The following is a 25,018-nucleotide window of genomic DNA, read 5'->3' on the forward strand; positions in this document are numbered from 1 at the left end:
TTCAGTGAGTAGTAATACTTGCTCTACAGTCGTGAAGATCTGAGTTCAAATTCCCAGTACCCACATAAAAAACTGGAGGCAGCTGCTTATGCCTGTAACCCCTGCGCCGTGGAACAGAGACTGGTGTATCTTGGGAACTCACAAGTCATCCAAGGAACTTCCACTTCAGTGAGAAACTGTCTCCCGGGAATTAGGTAGATAGTGACAGAGAAGACAGCTAATTCCTCTTCTGGCTTCTACCTATTCATGGGCACATACAAGCTGTTGTGTGCATGTACCATAAACAGACACACACCCCACACAAAGAATTAACATTAAATGCATCCATTATAACCATAAAACCAGTGTTCCCTAATTATCTTGGAACAAAATCCAGTTCAATCTTGCCTTCAGGCAAATATATGATAAAATAACATGCCGAGTTTAAAATCAGACATTTAGATGAAGTCATCTCAGGCACAGACAAACGACAATAAGAATTAGCAACATTAATTTGAACAGAAGGTAGAAAAGTTCCTGATGCAGAGGATTGTTTTACACTGTATCTCACATTGTGTATTTAACACAAAAAAATTGTTAGAAAGTAGTTGGCATTTGAAACAGACAAACAGAAGACCATCTCAGAGGAACACTAAGGGGCTGTTATTGGTATATAACAGCTCAAGTAGGCTAGTAGAATCTAGAGTTTATGAATATTAGTACTGTGGACAGACTAATAAATATGTATTGTAGTTATCACCCAGAGAAAACCAAGCTCCTTTTAAGCATTCAGGAAGCAGAAATCCTAATCCACAAGAAGTAAAAACTAAAAAATGTACTTTCACTTATAAGAATCAACAGAACTTACCACGGGAAGTTCACATGCATAAGTGTCTGCAGTAGAGCAATCTTCAGGTGTGTCCCGCTGAGCCTCCCAAGGGAACCTCCAGGAACCCAACTGCCTCAGAGAATGTCTATCCTCCTTGTACTGTTTTAGATTTTACAGCAAAGGGCAATAATATAAAACAAAGACTCCAGGCTTACAGTCCACAGAGCGATCCCCTTCTGTGCGCTTAAATCCCTGCTTTCAAATGGAAAATTCCTCAAGAATGAACAAAACTGCTGGGGCGTGGTGGTGCACGCCTTTAATCCCAGCACTTGGGAGGCAGAGGCAGGCGGATTTCTGAGTTCAAGGCTAGCCTGGTCTGCAGAGTGAGTTCCAGGACAGCCAGGGCTACACAGAGAAACCCTGTCTCCACAAAAAAGAAAAAAGAAAAAAACAAAAACAAAAACCAAGAATGAACAAAGCTTAAAATAAAATTACTGTTGATAATTTCAAAAGTATTGAAGATCAAACAGTGAATCATCAAATATACTAATAAGCACGGTAAATGTCTAGTCTTACATAATTTCGTCATTTAAAGCAAATGACTTCCTTTCAATTCAAGAAAATGAAAAACATGAGTTCCATTTTCGTTTTTTAGAACCAACCTTCTTGGCCTCCAACCTCCCCTTCCTCTCCCAACCCAGATGTCAGTCAGTTGACTCAGTCCACCCTTCAAGTCCCAGACACATCTCCTCCATCTCAGAGGAATGTCAGCCCTGCCTCTTCCTCTGAGCTTTTCCACACCAACACATGAACTCCCAAAGGCCATCTCCTCCTTTGCTGGTAAATATCATGAAGTCAGGCTCTATTTTACTTATTCTAGCATGCTCAATGACCACAAATGCATTTTTATTCATTCATTCAGGTATTTATAATTAAATTCATTCAATGTTTTATTAAAAAAAAAACATTCCTGCCATGTGTAGTGTATTGTACTAGGTACAGGGAAACAGCAGAAAACAAAATGAGAATTCTTTTCTTAAGTATTTTTCCTCGGCTAAGAAGTCAGAAATAGGATGAAGAAGGGGCTACGAGGCAAGCTTGACACAGGGAAGATCATTCCATCTTACAGGCAGGCAATGAGGGAAGGTCTCACTTAGAGAGTGGTGACCTTTGAGGCAAGGATTTAGATACCTGGGGTGAAAAAGTTCTGGGCAGAGTCAACAGACAGCCCCGGAAGCCACAGTCCTTGTGCAGATAAGCTCAGGTGTAGCGATGGCTTTAAGTTGGGATAACTCAACAGCAAATAGCAATGGGCCGAGAAGCACAAGCCCTGGAGATGGACAAGAAGCAGGCAGAGATATGAGGTAATGGTTAAATGCAAACCATGTCACATGTAGTGACTATCACCCCATCATTAGAAATATTAATATTCATATTCATTATTAATATGAAATATTTTAATGGATTGTGCAGATAGTTTAGCTACAAAGCAAAATGTTAGTAAATATTCAGGAGGCCCTAACATTTTAAGAGCTGCAGGAAATTATTCCAAAACATAATAAGGAAGTCTGGTTTTGATTTGGGTTTGGAGACCATTCAGCCCAGGTTGGGTTCAAATTTGCCGTACAACTGAAGATGACGTTGAGTCCCCCCCGACCCCCATCCTCCTGCTTCTGCCTCCCAAGGGCCAGGATGCTAGATGAGAGCCACCATGCCCAGCATCAGAAAGACAGGAGTGCTGGGACTACAGGTCAATTTCCTGTCCATCCCAGATATTCCAGTGTGTACTGTTCTCACTACAGGGTGAAATAAGCATGAAGAAGTTTAACACAAGACTTGATCATCATAAACAGGAATTGATCCCAGCCCACATAAACAACAGAGGTGGGCCAACTCCTACTGCTTACCTCAATAGAGCACTTAAAGTTCGGAATGACCAGTAGACTTTTCTAGAACCTCCATGGAAGCCTGTTGGAGTTTCTCAGAGTGCTCCTAAGGCTCCTAGGATTTCCAAGTTCCTCTGAGGATTCAGTTTGCCCTTTATTAGTCATGACAACAATGGAAGTCCCACAGCCAGTTCCACAGCTAATTAAAACTGTCTTTGTTTCACCTTTGCCCTCAAATCACCACTAATCCCCACAACAAGTTTAAGAATATTTTTCAGACAATCGTAATTGGAAAGGATCATCGTTGGGGGACAGGGGTAGGGTAGGGGTTCTGTTCACCACTCAGGATGCCATGCCAAAATCCACACTGTTTCCTGTTTGGGGTTTGGGCCTACCGCTGACAATAGAGCCTCACACAAGATGAGGCAAATGCTCTACCACAGGGATGGAGCCTTGATCCTCTTTTAAGTTTCTATCGTGAGACTCTCTCTAGGTCTGAACTCGCTGTTATCGTGTGAACTTTCTCCCACGATTAGAAGTTTAATATGAAACGGTTTCTGAATTTCGGGGCCTCAAAAGACCCTGAACTTGTGATCCTCCTGTCTCAGCCTCCCAAACTGCTAGAGTGCAGGCCTAAGCCACCAGACCCACACCTACTGTTTCTTCTGCATCAACCCAGATCCGTCCCATTGAGACAAGCCGTAGAGGATTCTCAAGGAATGCCCAGTTGAGTTCAGTTCTCCACTAGAGAAAAACACTTAAAGACCAAAATTATATCTTATCCCCGTTAAACTGCTACTGTAGATTTTCTTTTTCCAGACAGTCTCTCATAGGCCAGGCTGACCTTGAACTCTCAGAAATCCTCCTCCTTCGACTTTACACACACCACCATATCTAAGTTTATGCGATGCCAGGAACCAAACACAGGGCTTCCCGTATGCTAGGCAAGCACTTTACCAACTGAGCCACATGCCAGCCTTAAATACATCCTTCCACTCTCAAAGAGCTTGCTCACCACATACATTTCAATGGCACTTACATACAGTGATGCTCCATGTGTTGTGAGTATCCCTAAACACCACAAGCTCTGTCTTCAAAGGGAAGCTTCGAACTCAGATTTCTCTGTCTTCAAAGGGAAGCTTCGAACTCAGATTTCTAGGCACCAAGAGAACACCTCTGCCTGTGTAGTTGTAGACATGCCTAGAACTAACAACCCCTATTCCAACTATCTCACACCCTGGGGCCCCATCCGGTAATGACATCATAAAGGCCATTTTAGTTCTGTTCAAGACTGGCCCCCTGAACACTGGCATGATTTGCCAGACGCCATATATCCCAGGCATCTTCCCCAAGCCTGTCCCTCTCTTACATTCCTTCTGGACTTCCCTTCTGACTCTTAGACATGGCCCTGACACCAGCATTCAGCTGCTGTGCCCATCAGTCAACTACTTCAGGGCAGGCAGGGCTTGCCCTTCACCCTCAGAAGTGTGCGGAGTACTCCGTGTAAACTTTGGTTTGCAGTATTTATCCCTGGCTCCCTCATCTGAGTCATCTGTGACCGTGTCTTTCCATGTTTATAATCTAACTGAGAGCAAGACCCGTGCTTTTGGGGCTGCTGTTTAATTTTTCTTTCTAAGTGTTCTCAGGCACGCACGAGGACCCAGAGTCCTCTAGGATATCAGCTGCATGAGAGTTAACTGACAGGCTCTCAGATAAAACAAAAAAAACTGCCTTGAAAGAGGATGTTGCTGAATCTGGAGAAATCAGTCAGCCCGCCCTGACCTTTGAACCTTTGTGTCCGTGTCTACTCAGTGAGGAAGCCAAGGGCTTCTCTGTGGAGCTGCAGTAAAGAGTGGGGCAGAAGGAGGCTTCCTTTTCTCAACGTGACAATAACCCTTCTCCCAACAAATCACAGTCCAAGGAGGCCAGCAACCCCTTGACAAAAGGCAATTCTGCTTGAGCTGAGCTGGGTTCCTCCATTAAGAGACCGAGCCACCCTTATCATCCCCTGATTAGACTTCTAAGGAGGGTGGGGGAGGGAGTCTTTGTTTAATGCTCCCACAGGGCAACCTGCCTATAATGAATAACTCCACCTGTCTCCTCCATTCCACAAGTGGTTCCAGGCCTTCCCCGGGTGCCTCATTTTCTACCTAACAAAAGGCTCACAGATGCTTCGCACGTGTTCCCAAATGCCCCCTCCCCCCCTTGCTTGAGACCCAGGGGCAGCAGAACCCTTGTGGAAAGAACACGCCCTGCAATGGCATTATTCATTTTGACTGTCACACAGCTGGAAATGGTTTTCTGTTTCCCCTTTCATAAGAGTCATTCGAGTCACTCTCTACTGGATGAAGTCAGGCTGTGTTTAAAAAGAGCCTGTGCAGGCTCTTCTCTCCCTTCTGCTTGTCACTTTTGATGGCAACCTTGGGTACAGCCTGGCTAAGACAAGGAGAAACAGAGATGACTAGAGACACGCTGGCACGATTGCACACAAATATATAAAAATATGGCCATGCGTGCAAGCAAGCACAGCATTCTCGGCTAGGGTAATCAAAAGCCAAGAATAGAAGGTTTTAGAACAAACTGATGACAACTTAGTTACCTCAGATAAGCAGCTGACGTGGCAGAAGTTTCATCTCTTACTGTAGACATATGTGTACTGTTTGGATCACTACAAAAAAAAAATCTACTTTTATAAATGGATACAGTGCTGGGTGCTTTCTATAATGTTTATATTCTTAAGTGATAGCAACAAGACCTGAAAAGTCAAACGCCAGACTCTGAATTTTCTAGGAAGACAGCCATAAACGGGACAGAGGAACTCACAATCTGGGTCCAAAGCAGAAATATCCAGAAGGAAATGGAAGCAAGCCAAGGCTACAAACAAGATGCGGCTGGGTCTGGTACTACATTGCTGCAACTCTCAGTTAAATCTTGGTGAAGTGTCTTACGTTTATAAACTGAAGGCATAAATACCAGGCTCTCACTCCTTCACTGAGAGGAAACACTGAGGACTTTGTAGGTGCTGAAAAATGGAAGAAATACTCAAAAGTTGAACAAGAGAGAGTGAGAGAGACACCATGATAGAATACCATCTCCATGACAGAAGAGGCCTTACACAGCTTGTTTCCAACTGTTCCCCAAGTGTGGATGGACATTTCACAAACACCTACTGAACATAAAATGGATAAAAGAATGAGCAAGCCATAGATGGGATTAGATAAAGGGCCCATGAGAATAGACACTAGACTTGAGAAGCAGATCATATCAACACATGGTCCTGTTGCACAGATGTAAAAAGAAAAGCCCTTTGACTTACCGAGCCCAGCAGAGCCAGCTCTAGAGACCTCCTGACTCTGCTAGCTTGGTCCCCTTTGTTCACCAGGCTTGGCTTATCTCCTCCGGTCCTTCCAGAGTCTAATCTCCTATGGTTCCTCCCAGACCTTCCGCATCTCCACTTCCAGTGCCTTGACCCTCAACTTTGAAGGCCAGGTCCCTGCCCCTTTGCCTTTGATGTCCCCACGGGACCAGCACTCCGTCATTCAGAACCCGCACTGGCTTCTCTGTTAGGGGCGGAGGGAGCCTGATTGGTTCATTTATGTCTATCCCCGATACTTAGCTCGAGGTCTGTATGCACTGACCGTCAGTTACATACTCCTGGGCTTAGGCAGGTCTTGCCTTCGCTGCCTGGCATCCATCTCTCTCAAAAGAGCCAGGACTATCCTTTACTGGAACAGAAATTCACTGAAGAGTTAGGAGAATCACTGGGAGGCAGGGTGATAACCAGAACACTAACCTAGGCCATTGTTTCAAATTTAGATAATAAAAAACCAAAAAAACAAACAAAAAAAACAAACAAACAAACCTCAGGTGTGGTAGTAGTTCATCTGAACATTTGGGATGTTGAGGCAGGAATGGTTTGCTGTGAGTCAGAAGCCAGGCGGGGTTTCATAGTTCAGGCTAGCCTAGGCTACAGTGTAAGATGCTGTCACAAAGGGCAGGAAACAGGAAGCGCTGGAGAAATGGAAAGAGAGGGTAGCAAGCTTGCTGAGGAGAATGGGTGCCAGGAGCAGCCCTCTCTGAAGCTTGCATCTCTAAAGGCACAGGCACGCAGAACGTCCACACCAGACAAGATATCCTTTAAATGACAGTTACAACCTAAGCAGAGACCCAAAGCCACATGTTCCCAAACCAGCTTTCTTCTTTAGAGGAAGAGACTGGTTTTGAAGGTATTTTCCTTTATTTCTGTGCTACCACAAGCACACCCCGGGCTCCCCGACTCGGGCTCGTACATGTTTGTTTTAGCACTGAACTAAAGTCAAGAGTCTGCCCTGTCATTATATCACTTTTTTAAACAGTACCACAAAAAGAAAATAAATTATAACCTAAATCTGTGGATGCATTAAAATAGTCCCCTTTCACTTTTCAGCAGCGGGGGGAGGGGAAACCCTGACTTTTATGAACATCACCCTGAACATCAGGGCTAGAGCTTCCTTAGCACTGGTGGGGTGGCAGAAGAGATTGTCCAGGTATTAATACAATTCCCTGGGCCCAGTGTAGCAAGCTGCTTGTGGAAGAACAAACTCTACACTGAAATCGCACTAGCTTACCAAGACAAAGCACCAAGACATTGCAACACAATTCACCACTCACTAAAAAGTGACTTTTTGAGAAACTCTAAAATAAACTACGTCAGCCTTCAACTTCTTCAAATTAATTAACTAGTTTTTTTTAAAGCATGCTAAACTGAAGTCCCCATACCTTGCAAAAGATTTTTTTTAAGTAAATAAACAAATTAATTGAAAGCAACTAAGAGGACCGTGCATTTAAATTTTATCCAGCAGATAATAAAAGGCTGACAAATCTCTTTCAATGATCCGTCCTTTTAGCCTCTCTAAACTCAGGGGTAATTCAAAGTCTTTAGCCAAGTCAGCTTGACATGCAGCTGAAAACTCATGTATTCTCACCAGTCACACAAAAGCAGAGGGCAGCAGAGGGTCCTCCAAGGGTTCCACCAAGATTCCCCCTGAGACAGGTGGAGCTAACTGCTTCAGAGATGAAAAAAAATAAAATAAAATCAGTACTCCAAGACTGAGCAAGGAACTTCTATTGGAGTATTGGAAGTTAAACTCTATAAAGGAGTCTTAGAGATCTACTCCTCCAACCCCCAGCCCCACCTCGTCCTTTAAAAGATACATTAACTCTATTTCTGCACTAATATCAACCCTCTCTGGTCTGTACTAGCATATTCTGCTCTGTGATTAAGATACTATGTATAATATAAACAGGGTCAAGCCCGCCAGGTGTGGCGAAGAGTCATGTTTAAGTTAGCCTTAGCCAGCAGGCTACCCCCAAACGGAAGATGAAAACACCCCACGGACAGCGTTTTGTGTGCAGAGTAACTCTAACACACGTGCTCAAAAGGCCCCACAAGGCCCTGTGCAACCCATGAGCCTTGTTTTTACAAAATTAAGTTTCCCAAAAGGAAGCCATCATTTGGAAAGAGCAAGGGGGTTAGAAACGACACGCAGATTGTTCTAGAAGCTTTACATAATAACATTAAATAAGTTGGCAATGGTGCTGCACAACTTACTCGCCATGCTTTTACAGCAGAACGTAAGAGAACACACATTCAGCCATCCCTCAAACATGTGACCTCTGCTCTGCTGCTAGCTGGTATGACTGGGGGGTGGGGAAGTTTCAGGTATCTTGGGGTTAAATAATGGCAAGCCATAACTCCTTAAAGTGATGCCCAGGCCTTCTCCATCACCACCAAGGACCGTGGCAAGCACCTCTGAAAGGTCCTCACTGTTCACATCCATCTTTAAGCCAAGCTGTTTGCCTCTACACCACAGTAAGGATTTCAGGTTCTGCCCCCAGCCTGCCAAGGTCCTCAAGACTCCTCTGCAGCACATAGTGATGCAATGTGGCACAGAAACTCTTCACTCTCTACACCACAGCTATCTGTGTCCCACCTTCTGCACTTCAGCGTTGGCTAAACCCTTCTCTTCATTTTCTTTGTATCTGTTACAACAAGAATTCAATGGTTGCTTGTTGGACTGAATTTGTCTCGTTCTCTCCCAACGCTCTAACACATCCCTAAGAGATATTTAAACACTGACACCATAGAGCCTTTCAAATTATCATCCTTTGCAAAAAGTAAGAAACCAGACAGAAAGTAAGATGCTGACTGACTTATGGGTCGGTTTTATGACGTTATACCTCACCTTCAAAGTAAATAACGCTCCTCACAGGGGCAGGCCTGATGGTACCAAGGAAGAGAGGAAAGGAAGAAGGGAAAAGAGGATGTGAGGGAAAGGAAGGAAAGAAAGAAGGGCAGATGGAAGAGGAAGGCAAGGAGAGAGAAAGGAAGGAGAAGAGAGGCAAGGAGAGAGAGATAGGGATGCAAGGAGGAGGGAGGGGAGGAAGGGAGGGAAGAGAGCAGATTAGGAGGAGGAGGGGAGAGAGGAAAGGATGGAAGAAGGGACTGAGGGGGGGTGGCCACACATTAAGCACAGACATTAAAAACTTGACCTTAAACTAAACTTCTAAAGACATTATGAGTCAAATACTTGTAACTTCCCACTGAAATCAGCATGGTGTGTTCTGTTCCGAGCACAAATTTTTACACCAAGTGTCTGAAGAGATCCCTTTTCCTAAAAAAAAAAATCACAAATTTCAGACCGAATGTTATTATGTCCTCAAAGACTCAGCAACCAGGATTTATTCGTCCCCTGGATGTCCCACTAGGTCAAACAACAGATTCTGTAAAAACCAACACCTATAACAGAACCTGGAAAACAAAATCAAGTTACGTTCTGAAGAATACTAACTCTGAATAGAAACAGACGTCTCTGACATGCTGCCACTTAAATTTTCTCTTCTGTGATTTCTTTACCATCATTCACAGGGACGCTGAGCTTTGGGGGATGGTGGCAGCTCCCCTGAGCTGAAGATGCAAAGGGCAGGGTGGGTGGGTAGGTGGTGCCTAGTAGAGGCCAGACCGCAAGGATCACTTAGACCTCATGTCAGATTTAAGCAGCCTCGCAGGTTTGTAATAATAAGGTTGGCAGGAGAAGAAATTATTGCTTTCTTTCGAGGGGAAAGAAAGGAAGTCAGGGAGGGAGGGAGGGAGGGAGGGAGGGAGGGAGGAAGGAAGGAAGGAAGGAAGGAAGGAAGGAAGGAAGGAAGGAAGGAAGAAAGGAACCAGGCAGGCAGGCAGGCAGGCTAGAGAAAGCCAACTCCTACTTAAGTCCCTCTCTCCAAGCATCCCCCTCCTGACGGGTTTCTTTCATCCCACCTTCTTTCTGTTGCCCTCCCATTTCCCCACAAGACTAATTTTTCTTCATTTTCCTTCTTCAACTTCAACTAGTCTCTCATGGAGGAATCACCCACCCTTAGTTCCCAGTTACAGGGAAGATGGCTGAAACAGCAAAGATCATCCTACCCATTCATTTTCCTGATGAGGACACCAAGCCCAGGAGCCCAGAACCCGTTCAGGGTACACCGCTAGGGGACGCTGTGTACAAGGAGGCTCTGATGTGGTTCTGCAAGTCACCCTTCTCAGCCTTTCCGCCTCAAACTGCTTCCCTCTCTTTCTACATTTTTTCCCTCAAATTCACACTCAAGACCAAAGAAAAGGAAAAATAAAATAGAATTTTAAAAAATATTAGAGCCCTGGTGATTATTATTCATGATGTTGCATCTGGAGGAACCAAGGGCAAAAACTAGATGCTATTACAGCTGTGTTTTAATGCAGCTGGCTGTGGTGCACGGGGCCTTAAGCGTAATGTTGATTCCTCTTCCTTGGTATTCATTCCATCTGAAAGAGACTATGTTCTTCCATTTTCTAAGACTTTGAAACCCGGACTTCTGACTTCATAGTCATGTTAGGTGAGCAAAAGACACTTACACAAAAGGATAAGCACGCAGCTCTGTCGAAACGAATAGAGGATTCCGCTTTAATAACTAGCTACCTTCTTCTAGTTGCAGTTAGCAATAGGTATCTCTGACGATGGGTATAGCTTAAGAGTAAAACTTTTCACAAGCCAGTACTCGCTGGAAACCCACATGGAAGGAAAGCTCCGAAGATTTCAACTAAAAAGAAAAAAAAAAGAAGAAGAAGAAGAAACACAGGCGAAAGGAAGAAAGAAAACGGGAGACGAGGAAGAAAGGACTGAGAAAAGAGACAGTCTAGGGCCCCAGCCTGGAAGCAGCAACAAGCCCTGGGTGCCTCACATCAAAGACCAAATGGCAGCAAAGAAAAACAAGCCTAAAGTTTAAAACCATTCACAGTAAAGTCTCCCTCCCTACAGGAGCAAACAGCCGATCAACCCATTCAAGCAAAATCAGGTTTTTCCCCGCCTTGCATTTCCCAGGTACAGACTAAGCCTAGGGCGGCTTCAAGGAAACTTCAGTTTAAATTCCTTAAACTCAAGGGACGACAAAGTCTCTGGTGAGCAGTGAACTGAGCGCGGGACGCGCGGACACCCGAGCCATCTAAGTCGTCGGGGACGCGGCACCAATAAACTTGGGGAGCCCCTTGCCAGCCCTCTCGCGTCCCCAACCCGATCCAGGTAAGCAACAGGAGGCCACCTACGTGTCACTTGGACGGACCCTGGGGCGCACTGACCTGGCCAAAGGTCGGGAGGGCCGCCCGGGCGGCTGCGGCGACTTCCCTCCCGGGCTGAGTTCCACCGGCTGGTGCGGGAGGCCAGGGCAGCCTCGCCTCCTGCAGGCGGCCTCACACACGCGCGCACACCCACCCACTCCGGGCCCGCGGGCGCGCGCACTCAGGCGCTCACGCGCACGGCTACAAAGCGGCGGGTGGTGGGACAGTGCGAGCCGATCGCGCCGATGGGAGGCGGGGCGGTCGCCACCCGCGCCGCGCCAAGGGACACCCGGCCGCCGTGTCTTTACCTGCTAGGTCCAGCTCCGCAGTTCACGCAGCCGCCGGGCCAACCCAACCCAAGCCTCACCCCAGCACAACCCGGAGCCTACGGAGGGCAGCACTGTGCTGGAGGACAAGAGTCACAACTCCCGGGGCTTTACTGCCGCCCAGTTCCAACTTCCCGGGCTCAAGGAACAGGCAGGCAGCAGAAGAGGCACGGGTGCCAGCCTCCTTACCTCTCCTCCTTCTGGCGCTTTCTGCCACATCCACAGAGCACAAGTCAGAAACTCCCCGCACCCCAAAGCGCCTTTCCTCCCAAGCCGCTCTGCTCTCCTTACCTGCGTGGCACCCACAGCGACTCTGCCTCCTGTGGTCCCCTCCCCCAGTCATTCACTGAACTTCCCGCGCTGCTGCAGGTCGGGGAGGGGGTGGGGGTGAGGGGAGCCTAAGCTTTTCATTCAGTACCTTCGCGGCGCTCCCTTGACCCTCCACAGCAGACACACCCACCTCCGTCACCCCTGGCCCCTCCTGTGCTCACCCCAGCGCCAGGCCTCTTGCAGAGCTTTGGTGGACGCCCTGCATGGTGCATGCTTTGTTGCTGTCCCCTCCTCATTTGAAAAGCCCTGGAAACCATCACAGAGCCTGGGGAAAACAAGAAAAGAAAGGGGGGGGGGGGAGAGAGAACTTGGTGTATGGCCTCCTCCGAGTTGAGTTTCTAAACTTTTTCAGGCAGCACACAAAGTTTCAACCAGCACAGCCCTGTACTTCAGGCCATAGAAAAGCAATAGTTGGCTTTGCAATTGCAAATCAAAGCGAGCGTGCCTTTGTGTCCCTAGAGCTATGATTATAAATTTCTCTTCAGCTAGGAGTGTAACTTTCCAAGGGCAAACTAAGATTTTTCATAGGGCAATTAAGGGCAGGGAAGGCACACCTGGAAGTGTAGGCGGAGGCAGGACCTAAGAATCATTTTCTGGAGACTTCCATCTCAGAAGCCTTACCATCACTCAGTAGTAGATGCGGACAGAGAGAGAGGACTCTCCAGCCGGTCTTCACCCACCTGCTTCACACTCCAGGCCCCCAGGGTGTGTTGAGTCATCAGAATTTTCTGCCTCAACCCACAGCGGAGTCCTCCACACATCAAAAGCAGATGCCTGGGAGTAAAAGCCTGAGGGACATCTAGGGTTGTAGTACCACAGAAAAGCAGGACTGGCTGGCGGCACCGTAGCTGACAGAAAATGAAAGGCAGCGAGGGAGTGGATGGACAACCCCTTGCTTCGTACAAAGAGGTCGCTGCCTAGCAGCTATGGGCAGAGCTGATAAGATAAGACACTGGGGGTTGGATAGTTCCCAAGCTTTCAACAGGTTGTGACTTGATGGGACCATGACCATTTCCTGTCCATGATTTTTCACGGTGCTCAAAACTGAACTGTAAAGCTGGTCGTTTATTTATTCTCCAAAGCTGTTTACTTTTAAGAATTTTGAGCCGGGAGGTGGTAGCACACGCCTTTAATCCCCACACTTGGGAGGCAGAGGCAGGCAGATTTCTGTTCAAGAATTTTGTTCATTCTGTGCAGCAACGATGACTTTTACCTGCAATCTCAGCCCTGGGGAGCTTGAGACAGGATGAAGAATTGTGGGGGAAACTATTCAAATCTCTTTTTAAAAAGACTCTGCTTTCCAAATCCATTTTATATCAATTTATGACTTGTTTTATAGTTATCTACTTAAAATATAAAAATTAGACCCAACACCAATTCTGTTCTCAACAACAAACAGAAACATATACAATTGTGTAGCAAGTATTGTTGAGGTATATACAGTGCTTGCCTAGCAAGTATAAGATCCTGAGCTTGACCCCCAGCAGTACAAAATCCATAAAATAATAAATAAGCTCATATATAAAAACCATTCCCTAATTACAAATAATGATAGTTGATCTTAAACTATTAGGAAGTTGAGATGAATAGGAAACCATCAAGTTTTATACATACATATTAAAGAAAACAAGAATACACTGAAGAAGGTTTTCACTTTTCCCCTATAGTGATACTAAACTCAGAATAATCAGACCTATTGCCTAATTTTCTTCCTCCTACTGCTCACTCCATCTGTTTGGTTTCTTGATAGCAATATTTCTAAATCAAATAAAAAGACAAAGTGATTCCCATGGCTAGCCATCCCTCACTATTAAAGGCACAAGGTAAATGAGCTTCTCTTAGCTCGTACTCACCTTGAATGGCTGGTTTATCTCTTGCCTTCTTGAGGAATGTAGCTACTTCCATCCCAATGTGTTAACTACTTTGACTACTCTATGGTCCTTCTCAACCTCAAGTGGGAGTGTCCATCCTCATTAAACCCATGTGCTCACCAGTTCATTAGAGATGAAAAGATGTACCACAGCCGATCAGTGCTAGTCTAGCATTTGCTGGGTTTGATCCATACACACACATACACACACACATATACACATACAAACATGTAGACACATATACATACTCATACACATATACACATACTCATACACATATGCACACACATACACAAATGAACACATATACACATACGTACCTAAGGGCACACATACACACATACATGTACACACATATACAAACATGAACACATATACACACATATATACACATACAAACATGAACACACATATACACATACTCATACATATATACACATACTCAAACACATATACACATACTCATACACATATGTACATACATACACAAATGAACACATATACATACCTAAGGGCACACATACATGTACACACATATACATATGCACACACAAACACACATATACAATCATGTACACACATATGCAAGTGCACATATACATATACCCACATGCACACACATTCATACACACAGGAACATACATACGCAAATGCACACATATACACATATATAAAATACATACACAAACATGTACACATGCACAGAGAAAGAAAGAGAAGGGGGGGAGAGAGAGAGATCCTTGCCTTATCTCTTCCTTATTCCATCCTCGATGGCTGAAAATGAAATAAACAAGAGGTCTGCCTGGACAGACCTGTCTTGCTAACAAGCAAAGGCCTGTCTGAATGAGACTGCTCTGCAGCCAGCTTTAGGTCAACAACCAGAAGTAGGTTAGGTGTCCAGTACAAAAGAGAGAGAGAATGAGATATGATACAATAGTGCAAAACCCAGACTAAACCATCAAAACCAGTGTGAAATGAGTTCCAAGTCTATAAGTCTATAAGGTGGCAACTGTACACTGTTTCCCAGAGCTCCAAGCTGTCTTGTTTTGTATGCTGTCTAGGTCTCACAGTGTCCTCCAAGCAAGCCTAGACTGCACTGTGTAACTAACGGAGTCTGGCTGGTCTCACACTCTCAGCCTTCCTTTATCCTCCCTGGTGCTGGCATGACAAGCTTACATGAGCCATGCTCCAAGTTGTCTTTATCAAAGACAATGTATTTGAGTAAGTTCCTTAACACACCAACATCCATGATGTTGTTTGGATACAAATAGAAGGGAATGCCTACACACACTTTATTTAATATCTGTCTGGAGTCCTCCTGTCATTCAGACTCATCCCCCCTTTCAGATGACCTTCTCATGCTATCTGTACTAAATAATCTCTCTGTGTATACTAAATAATCTCACCAAATTAAAGAATGGGTTTCTTCAGGTGACTTCAGCAGAGGCCAAAACGGCCAAACAGCTAGTCCTGTCAAGCTTGAGGAAAAACACTCCCAGCAACATGGAAGTACTGTGGAGGGGCCTGGTGCTGTTCTTGTGAACCAATCCCCTAATGAATAAAGGAGCCAATCACTGGGCAAGTAGGCGGGACTTCTGGGTTGGACAAAGGAAGAGAGGAAGCAGGAGAGAGTTAGGTCAGAGTGACAGCAGAGGGGTAAGATGTAGCTGCTAGAGTTTCCGGGTATCATGAAGGATCCACAAGAATTCACCACTGGAGGAATTGGATTTTAATAAGGTTTACAAGATTAGGTTCTAGTTGTTGTGCCCAGAGACTGAGTTACCATTGTTTCTGGACTGAGTTTGTGTTGTGTTTTCCTTCATCCAGTGGCTCATCTGAGTTTAAGAGAGAAAAGTATGGCGGCCAAGCATGGGTTTGCCTGAGATACTTTACAAAGGCCACTGGGGATTTGAAGCATGGGGCTGGCATGGTAGCAACTTGCCAGTGGGAACTAGTGAGCTGGGTGGAGAGATTGTAGAGTTCTGAGTCAGAGTCTCCATGAGATAAAAACAGGTTAGCCATTGCCCATCAGTCCATGACCGGCCAGGCTTCCAGGGCAGAGGTACAAGCATAGGAGCATGCTGGTTCTATTTTTTATTATTTCCCGCAACAAGGAAGGGTTGCTGGAACTTGCAGGCTCAGTGAAAGATCCCACCTGAGGATAATGGCAGAGTAAGGCACCAAATGTCATGTGGTGGCCACATATATGTGTGCCTGGGCATACACCATACACAAACAGATACACACAAAACACCTTAAAGTCTTACACATTATCCAGTGGTCCAAACATTGTAAACAGGGGAGCATTTCCTGGGGTTTGAAAGGCAGGGTTTGTTCCGAAGGGTTTACTGACTGCTCTTCTCTCTAATTCCCCTTGCCTCCCTCAGAACCCTTCCCTCTGGTAAAAGGAGGAGGGAGGAGGGGGGAGGAGGAGGAGGAGGAGGAGGAGGAGGAGGAGGAGGAGGGGGAGGAGGGGGAGGAGGAGGGGGAGATTCTCTTTAGAGAAGAAACAGGCTAAGGAGACTCCAGGAATGGGCGCTAGAAGCTGGAGCTACAGAGTAGCTTCCTGCTGTGCACTAGGGCAGCAAGGAAGCTAAAATCTGAAACTGAGTGAGCAGGCATTTACCTGAATCTTACCACATATCTCTGTGTGAGTAATTCAAGCAACGTTGGAAGCAGACTGCGACTGATAATTCCTCTGAGTGCACTTCTCCCTACATCGCTAAAACTGCAGAGTCCAAGGAGAGGCAAAGAGAGCGAGAACACAGGTGTATGTGTTGCATGTATAATTTTAGAGCTAAAATAAGGCATAACTATTTAAAAGGAATGGTCAGAAAGGTGGACAAAACAAAATCTTACTGCATAAAACAGTAGGAGGATAGGAACCTTTCTGGTAAAACTGACAAAAAAGGAAGAAGAAATGACTATGTAAAGGAAGATTTCAATGACAGTTTTAGTAGAAATTTTTAAACTAAAAAAAGGGTAATCATTTAAAAAAAATCTCAAACCAAAAAATAAAAAAATGAATATATTTAATTATTAAATAATTTGAATTTCTGTTTTAAATTTTACCCATGTAAAAGATCAACATTTTGGTGACTATGATTGGCCAAATATTCACATGGAGATAACTTCAAAGGATTTTAAAGAGCTAAGTGTGGTGATGCATGCCTACTACCTAGCACTCAGGAACCTTTAACAGGAAGATCACAGGTTCAAGGCCAGCCTACATTGTGTAGTGAAACCTTGTCTCAAAAGAAAACAAAAACAAATACAAAAAACAAAAAACAAAACAAAAAAACATGTTTTAAAAAATAGGAAAAAAGGTTATCTCAATAATTTTTAAAGATTTATTTATTTATTTATTTATTTATTTATTTATTATATGGAAGTACACTGTAGCTGTCTTCAGAAGCTCAGAAGAGGGCATCAGATCTCATTACAGATGTTTGTGAGCCACCATGTGATTGCTGGGATTTGAACTCAGGACCTTTGGAAGAGCAGTCAGTGCTCTTAACCATTGAGCCATCTCTCCAGCCCCTATCTCTATAATTTTACCGGGTTAATAAAACTTATTGCTAAAATTAAACAGACATAAAATAAGGCCAATCTCATAAAGAATGAAGTTAAATTCTATACACAATGCTGTCAAACCAAGTTCAGAAATAGCCTTTAAGATAAACATATGAGATTAACACCACACATATAAATGTGGTTGGTTGGTTGGTTGGTTGGTTGGTTGGTTGGTTTTTGTAGTCTAGGGGATCAAGACTATAACTTGGTACTTATTAGGCTAATACTTTACTACTGAGCTATCTCCCCCATTTATGAGAATGGTTTAATATTAGAAAATATAAAATAATTCACCATTCATTTTTGAAAATATTCCCAAACAAAAACAAGGAATTTCCCGAGCAAAATAAAACATTGCAACTGACAAGCTGGTCTAGACACCTTAACTCTTAAGGATAATTCATTAGAAATCTTCCTAATAAGGTTAGTAATCAAGACAGCTTTATTGTGTACCTTCAACAGTGAGCTCAAGCCCCTTGCCAACAAAATAAGAAAAAGAAATTAAGTAGTGTTAAGGTTAAAAATGAAGGCATCCAGGCGGATTTCTGAGTTCGAGGCCAGCCTGGCCTACAGAGTGAGTTCCAGGACAGCCAGGGCTACACAGAGAAACCCTGTCTCGAAAAACAAAAACAAAAACAAAACAAAAAAAAAAAAAATGAAGGCATCTTGTTTATGAATAATATGGTGTCAGCTTAAGAAATCCCAACAAAATTGATCCAGCAGTACATGAAATACAGTGAGCTTCACAAGTGTTAGCCCTAAGATTGACACTAAGAAGCCCCAGTCAATTAAAGATGAGTTTTTGAACACTTTCATTCACAACTGCAGCAGGTCTTTACTGGACTGAAGCTAATGCAAAATGCTTACGTGAATAAATTCGTAGATTGCGATTAAAATAACTTTCACAGAACTTGACAAGGTGACTCCAACATTCATGTGACTGAGTGAAGAATATAATCAAAAGAATCCTTAAGACAAGGAACCAATGTGGTGGCTGCTAAGACACTGTATTAAAAATACCTAGAAGTCCAGAAATAGTATCACATATAATTAACTACTGAACCAATGGACTTTAATGCTAAAACACTGTCACTCTACGTGAAAAAACAATGGCTCCCTTCCTTGCTCCGATTTTACGAGCATTTTTCAAAGCTGCTTTTTTTTTAATGTGTTTGAGTGTTTTACTTACCTGTACGTATGTGCACACGTGTGCCTGATGAGGGGGATGGGATCCCCGGGAACTAGAGGGACAGGTGGTTGTGAGGTGGTGACTGAGAGCCACCAGGTGGGAGCTAGGAACGAAACCTTATCTCTTGCTCACTGAGCCATCTCTCCAGCCCTGTTTTTTGCATCTTTTTAGTAAGTTAAAAACCTAAATTTGCAAAGAAGAACTTAGAAGTTCTAGACTCTTCGTCACCGCAGAGCAGAGAATGAGCCACATAATGTTCAAAAAAAAAAAAAAAAGTGCAAGCCCCATGAAATAATACGGTCCTTTCTTTCAGATAAAGCATGGCTGTTATAATTTGCTAGGTTTTCCTGAGCCTGAGTAGTTGTTTGGATATTTGTGCCAAGTTCCATAATGGGAACACTCCAAGAAAGGTGAGGGGTATTGGGCCACCCTGGGTGTGGGGAGCCGCCCTCACATTCACCGTTGCAAGATGGCGCTGACATCCTGTGTTCTAAGTGGTAAACAAATAATCTGCGCATGTGCCAAGGGTAGTTCTCCACCCCATGTGCTCTGCCTTCCCCGTGACGACAACTCGGCCATGGGCTGCAGCCAATCAGGGAGTAATACGTCCTAGGCGGAGGATAATTCTCCTTAAAAGGGACGGGGTTTCGCCATTCTCTCTCTTGCGCTCTTGCACTCTTGCTCCTGAAGATGTAAGCAATAAAGTTTTGCCGCAGAAGATTCTGGTTTGCTGCGTCTTTCCTGGCCGGTCGCGAACACGTGTAAGACCTGGGCAACAGTGGGAAAGAGGGATTTTCTGTACTGTGTGAATGTTGTGTAATTTCTATTGTTCTCTCTTGTTGGCCCCTTATACCTTTTGGTGCAAGGGGAAACAAAAAGGCTAACAATCCCACAACAGAAGGCTCTGGAGGTATAGACCCCACCTTTGAGAACCTAATCAACACTGTTGTCATGTTCTCCGTGATACTAACCTAAAGGCATCTACCTGTGGCCCTAGCTTAACTTGGTGATTCAGTCACAGACATCCTGAGTGTCAGCTCAGAGCCTTGCTGGCACTCTTTGACATAGACTGTGGATAAATCTGAGAAACTGAGAGACTCAAGTATATTGGCTGCAGACTGAATCTCACTGAAAGAGAGCAAGATAGGAATTTGTTACACCTCTGTTCAAAGTTTACCTGATTAAGCACTGACTACGTCTTCCTGGCTGGCTCTGCCACCTCCCTGCTTTCTCAAAGCATACTCTGCCAAAGGCAAGGGCAAAGAATATTCCAAAGTTAAGATACAGACAGACCAAGACAGACAGACGCACGTGCGCGCACACAAACACACCAGTTGGTAATACTGGGAACAAACTTTTGATATACAAATGGATAAAACCCAGGCTGAAGCCCAGCAAGATGGCTCAGGGAGTAAGGCTAGCAAGCCTAACAAATTGAACCCCATCCCCAGAGTCCACACAGTGGAAAGGGAGAATTTCTGACCCTCATTTGCTTGCTGTGGCTAGAGCACCCCCATACCACACCCATATACTAATAAATAAGTAGATGGATGCAATGCTGAGCAAAAGGTAACAGACATAAAATACTCCTTGCTACATGTTCCTATAAGGTTTTTAAAATAGGCAAAACTAATCGATTATGATAGAAGCAAAACGGGGGTTGTCTAAGGGATGGAGAGAGACTCAAAAGCAAACAAGAAAAGTTTCTATGGCTAGAGAAATGTCCTATATTTTTCTTAGTGTGGTACTCACAGAGTGAATGTAATTGTCCTAATCCATTAAACTGAATACTTACTTAATATTAATAAAATGTATCCTCTGTAAATCTCTCTTCAATTATTCCTTAGTTCACGTAGTTGAGAAAGAGCTATGTAGCCCAGGCTAACCTCAAACTTATGATTCTCCTGTCTGCCCCCAGGATGCTGGGATTGCAAGCATGTGTCACCACACCTGAATCAATGATACATTTTTAAATGAAAATGAAATTATGTTGATCTATTGAAAACAAATGAATGTGTAATGATGTTCAACCACAAGATCCTTTGGGGCTGCAGCTGTCATTAGATACGTAACCTTAGAACACCTGGAAGCAGAAAATGATTATGTAACTGTGTAAAAACAGACCTGTCACCTTCATATCCCATGGCAAGTTAGCTGTATATGAAATGTCAATGGTTTGTTGCTATGCAGAAATATGACTTCCCATTGCCAACACCCTAATTCTAAACATATATAAATTATGCTTCAGTGGACATGGGTATACAGTGTGTTCTGGTTTTCGAGGGATATAAACATTCTGAGCAGATAGACCTCTGTTTTGAGAGGTTTTTTTTGTACATTGACTTCTCCCTGCATTTGTTACTCAGGCATGTATGTGACAAGATAGAAGACAGAAGAGCCAAACATATGTACAGAGAGGCTGAGAGAAGCGCATCCACAGAACAATGTGACCAGAGCTGACAGGAAAACATGTTTGAGGTGTGGGACAGTAACAGTGAGGTCTGTGCATTCTGAAAGGAGAGAGCACCTGCTTCCTGGAGGTGGTGTTGGGGGGGACAGGAAGACCTCAGAGGGGAAAATACTGTAGAGAATGTTTACATAGAAGGGTCCAAGTTGCAAAGCTAGCCTCCTTTAAGGACCAGTGCTCTGACTCACCATGCAGAAAAGGATGGGGGAAGGTGCTGGGGACACAGCATTAGTAAGGTCAGAAGTTCAGGGTTGACCTTGGCTATGTGGTAAGTTCAAAGCCAGCATGGGCTACATGTTGTCTCAAGACAACAATAAAAAAAAAAAAAAGTGTGATCAAAGAAGAAATTTTTATAATAACTGCATCTTGACAGACTTTGCTGAAGATGTTCATTGAGGTCCCATGTCCACAAAAACATGTAGAAAAGGAATATGAAGTCACTCTGACAGCCCTTTCTGGGACTTCAAGTTTCTGAAAGACTAACAATATAAACAAGTGGACTTTTTCTCAAAGAGAACCGCACTGGCTTAAGAGAAGATGGACTTTGACCCTGTAGGGACAAGTCTTGGGCAGGTGCAATGAAACGATGCTAATCAACTCCAGAACGATCTAGAGTGCTCATAGTCCTCGAGCAGTTATTCTAACTGTAAAGGGATGTCATGCCAGTTAGTTTCCACACACAGGGAGACTGAGCCAGTCTGGGTCAGTCTGACCCCATAAAACAGATGAGCGTGTCGGCCGTCAGAGAGAAGGGGAATGCGTGTAGGTCTGGCAATGTAGACTCTGCCTTAGTTCCTCTTCCATTGCTGTGACAACACATCGGTCAAAAACAAGTCAAGGAAAATAGTTACGTCAGCTCATGGTTTGAGGGAATGTCTCTCGTGACAAGGAAGGAGTAGTGGACAAAAGCTGCTCTGGCCGTAGCAGGAGTGTGAAAAAAACTGGCCACAGTGTGTGCACAGTCAAGAGACAGAGCTCTGAATGTTAGTGCTTAGCTTGTTTTTGCCTTTTTGTCCCTTTTGTTCAGTCTAGGACGCCGGCCTATGGACTGGTGACACCTATATTTAGGGCTAATCTTCTCACCACAATTAAGCCTCTTTGGAAATTCCAGTGGCAACACAATGCAGCATACACACACACACCACAGAGACAACACACACAAAGACTAGTCAGCAATGCCTGCCCAGAGGTGTATGTCCTAGGTGAATCCAAATCCAAGATACTCAGCACAGTGTCTACCAAATCCAATCTAATGCGTGCTGTTTCTGAATCTGCAAGCTGCCAGCTAAGGAAGCGACCTCTGAATCCCTAGAATGTATTATTCCTGGAGGAGACCACTTGTGATCAAGTTGACGACCAGATTCGGGTTCCTCCATCTTAGAAGAATTAGTGGTTCATATTCTAAATATAGCATTATATTTCCCATCCTTGGAGCCCTGTTCAATTCCCTTTTAAAGGATGTGGCTAGCAGAGGTTTCATACCTGCACAGTTCGCTGTGGCTTTTGAGATGGAACTTGAGTTTCCTTGGCACGTTCCTCCAGGGAGTAGTGAGCAAAGTGGTGACAGCCAAGATAACTCTCTTCTCAGGGTGGACCACAGCCAATGCCTAAGGAAACATAGGCCTAGCCATTGTCTAAAGAGAGACATTTCCAAAGGGCTGCCTTTGCTCCTGAGGCTCAAGCGGGGCTAGCAAAGGCTTTGCAGGAGTACCAGAGGTCTGCATCAGTCTGTGGATTCCGCTCCCTGCCCTGCTTACTCATCTCTCCCTTTCATGGGAGATGCTCTCCAATACACACGGCGCTTCTCTCGGCCTCACCAGCTGACTCCCAGGAAGCACAACCTGTAGCGTGTACCTTCACAAAGGTCCTAGCCGCCTTAACATCTATCTCTAAATAAATTTCATGTAACAGTCTTTCAGGTGATAGTTTCAAGTTTCCTGACTGGAAACTGTTATAATCACCTTATTAAGTCATGTCTTAGCCCTTTGGTTTATGTTCGTATTTTAGATTTAGCAATTTTTAAACATTCACATTACTAAAAGGTTGTGTGTGCATAGAGGCACAGCCAGTTGGATTTATTGACCATGCTCCTTGATAGCTACGTAGCTCATCCAGTGTTTTGTTTATAGTCTCAGCCTTCCTACTGACTTCCTCGGGTGCATTTTGTTACTCTCTCTAGTTTCTGGTGCTAAATACTCAGTTTAATTTACTCTTTTCTTTTAATGTTGTTCTGCAATTGGCATCACCTTCATACTTTGAAATAAACAAATAAATAAATAAATAAATAAATAAGGTTTTGTGGCTGATTTCAAGGCCCTCAATATTTATGTTCCATTCAGTGTCATATGCCAAACCCACATGCTGAGGGGGTCAGTATGGGGAGGAGGGGGCTTGATAGATGATTAGAGAAATGGTGGCTCTGGTTGTGAGTAACAAGGGTGAGTGCATAACATACAACAGGCCCCAGAGAACGTCCTCACCATTCTGCCATTCACTGACACCATGAAAGGACATCGTCTCTGTAGGAAACAAACCCTCACTAGATACACATCTACCAGTATCCTGGTCATAGACATTCCAGCCTCAGAACACTGACTGGTGGATTCCTTCTGTTTAAAATCTGCCCATACTCTACAATGTACACAATTATTGTTTGTCTATTTAAGTGTTCTTTCACAGGTACTGTGGGTCATACCTAGGTCCTTGCACAGACCATGCAAGTCCTATACCACGTATAGCCACATCACAATCCCAAAAGAAAAGAAAAGGAACTAGCTAGTTTAATGTGTTTTATCACAGTAATCCAAACAATCCACAACACTGGTATGTATTTCAATCTCTGTGCACATTCGACTTCTCTGCCCTTTTAAGAAGGAAGGAAAGGGAAGAAGGAGAGAGGAGGCAGAGAAAAGGAGGGAGGGAGGGAGGGAGGGAGGGAGGGAGGGAGGGAGAGAGAGAGAGAGAGAGAGAGAGTTGTAGGGCTGATAAAAACCTAAACATCCATCTAACTGCTCCAAACTAGGTACCACTCCTGCCTCCCTGCCCCACCATCACCACCACATACTGAACCTAGGGCTAGATGCATGTTAGGCAAACACTTTACCACTGACCTATAATCCCAAGGCAAAAATAGGTCTCAGTGGGTTTATAAACCTTAACAAAACAGGCTAGAGAACATCTAACCATGTAATTGAAGCTATTGCTCTGCCTCCTTTGGGGTCAGCTCTACCCATGCACTAACTCCATGTCCCCTCTCCTGAACTTAGGTACTTTGTTGTCATTTTTTATCCCTTTCTTTCTTTTTAAGATTTATTTATTTATTTTATGTATGTGAGTACACTGTAGCTGTACAGAAGGGTGGGAGCCTTCATGTGGTTGGGAATTGAATTTCTAGGACCTCTGCTCGCTCTGGTCAAGCCCGCTTGCTCTGACCCAAAGATTTATTTATTATTATGCATAAGTACACTGTAGTTGTCTTCTGACACACCAGAAAGAGCGTCTCATTACGGGTGGTTGTAAGCCACCATGTGGTTGTTGGGATTTGAACTCAGGACCTTCGGAAGAGCAGTCAGTGCTCTTACCCACTGAGCCATCTCACCAGCCCCTTTCCTTTTGTTTTTGTTACTGCTGTATTGGTTGAAGAGATACCAGGATGAATACAACTCTTCAAAGAAAGCACTTAGTTGGGGATTTCTTACAGTTTTAGAGGGTTAGTCCATGATCAACATGGCTGGAAGCAGATAGGCATGGTGCTAGAGCTGTAGCTGGGAACTCATTTCTGATCCACACGTTTCAGGCAGAGGGAAAAGGGCCTGATGTGCGCTTCTGAAAGGTCAAAGCCGGTGCCCAGCAGCACACATCCTGAACAAGGCCACACCTTCTAATCGTTCCCTCACAGTTCTAAGGATGACCAAGCCTTCAAACACATGAGCCTGGGGGCGCTCATTCAAATCAGCACCT

At 44.3% G+C, this 25,018-nt stretch overlaps 1 protein-coding gene across 12 annotated transcripts in view; it reads right to left on the reverse strand.

Moving 5' to 3' along the window:
- Window positions 1-12,217, reverse strand: part of Lpar1 (lysophosphatidic acid receptor 1) — a 118,776-nt gene extending 106,559 nt beyond the window's left edge. The window contains exons 1-2 of one of the 12 annotated variants that reach the window (XM_011249932.3): window positions 11,324-11,591; window positions 2,000-2,138 (exon numbers count right to left, since the gene is read on the reverse strand). The gene's annotated coding sequence lies outside the window, so the exon portion shown is untranslated. The other 11 variants (XM_030253214.1, XM_011249933.3, XM_011249931.3 and 8 more) reach the window with 11 other exon arrangements.
- Between the last annotated feature and the right edge of the window lie 12,801 nt (window positions 12,218-25,018).

This window comes from Mus musculus, chromosome 4, assembly GCF_000001635.26.
Source record: "Mus musculus strain C57BL/6J chromosome 4, GRCm38.p6 C57BL/6J".
NCBI lineage: Eukaryota > Metazoa > Chordata > Mammalia > Rodentia > Muridae > Mus > Mus musculus.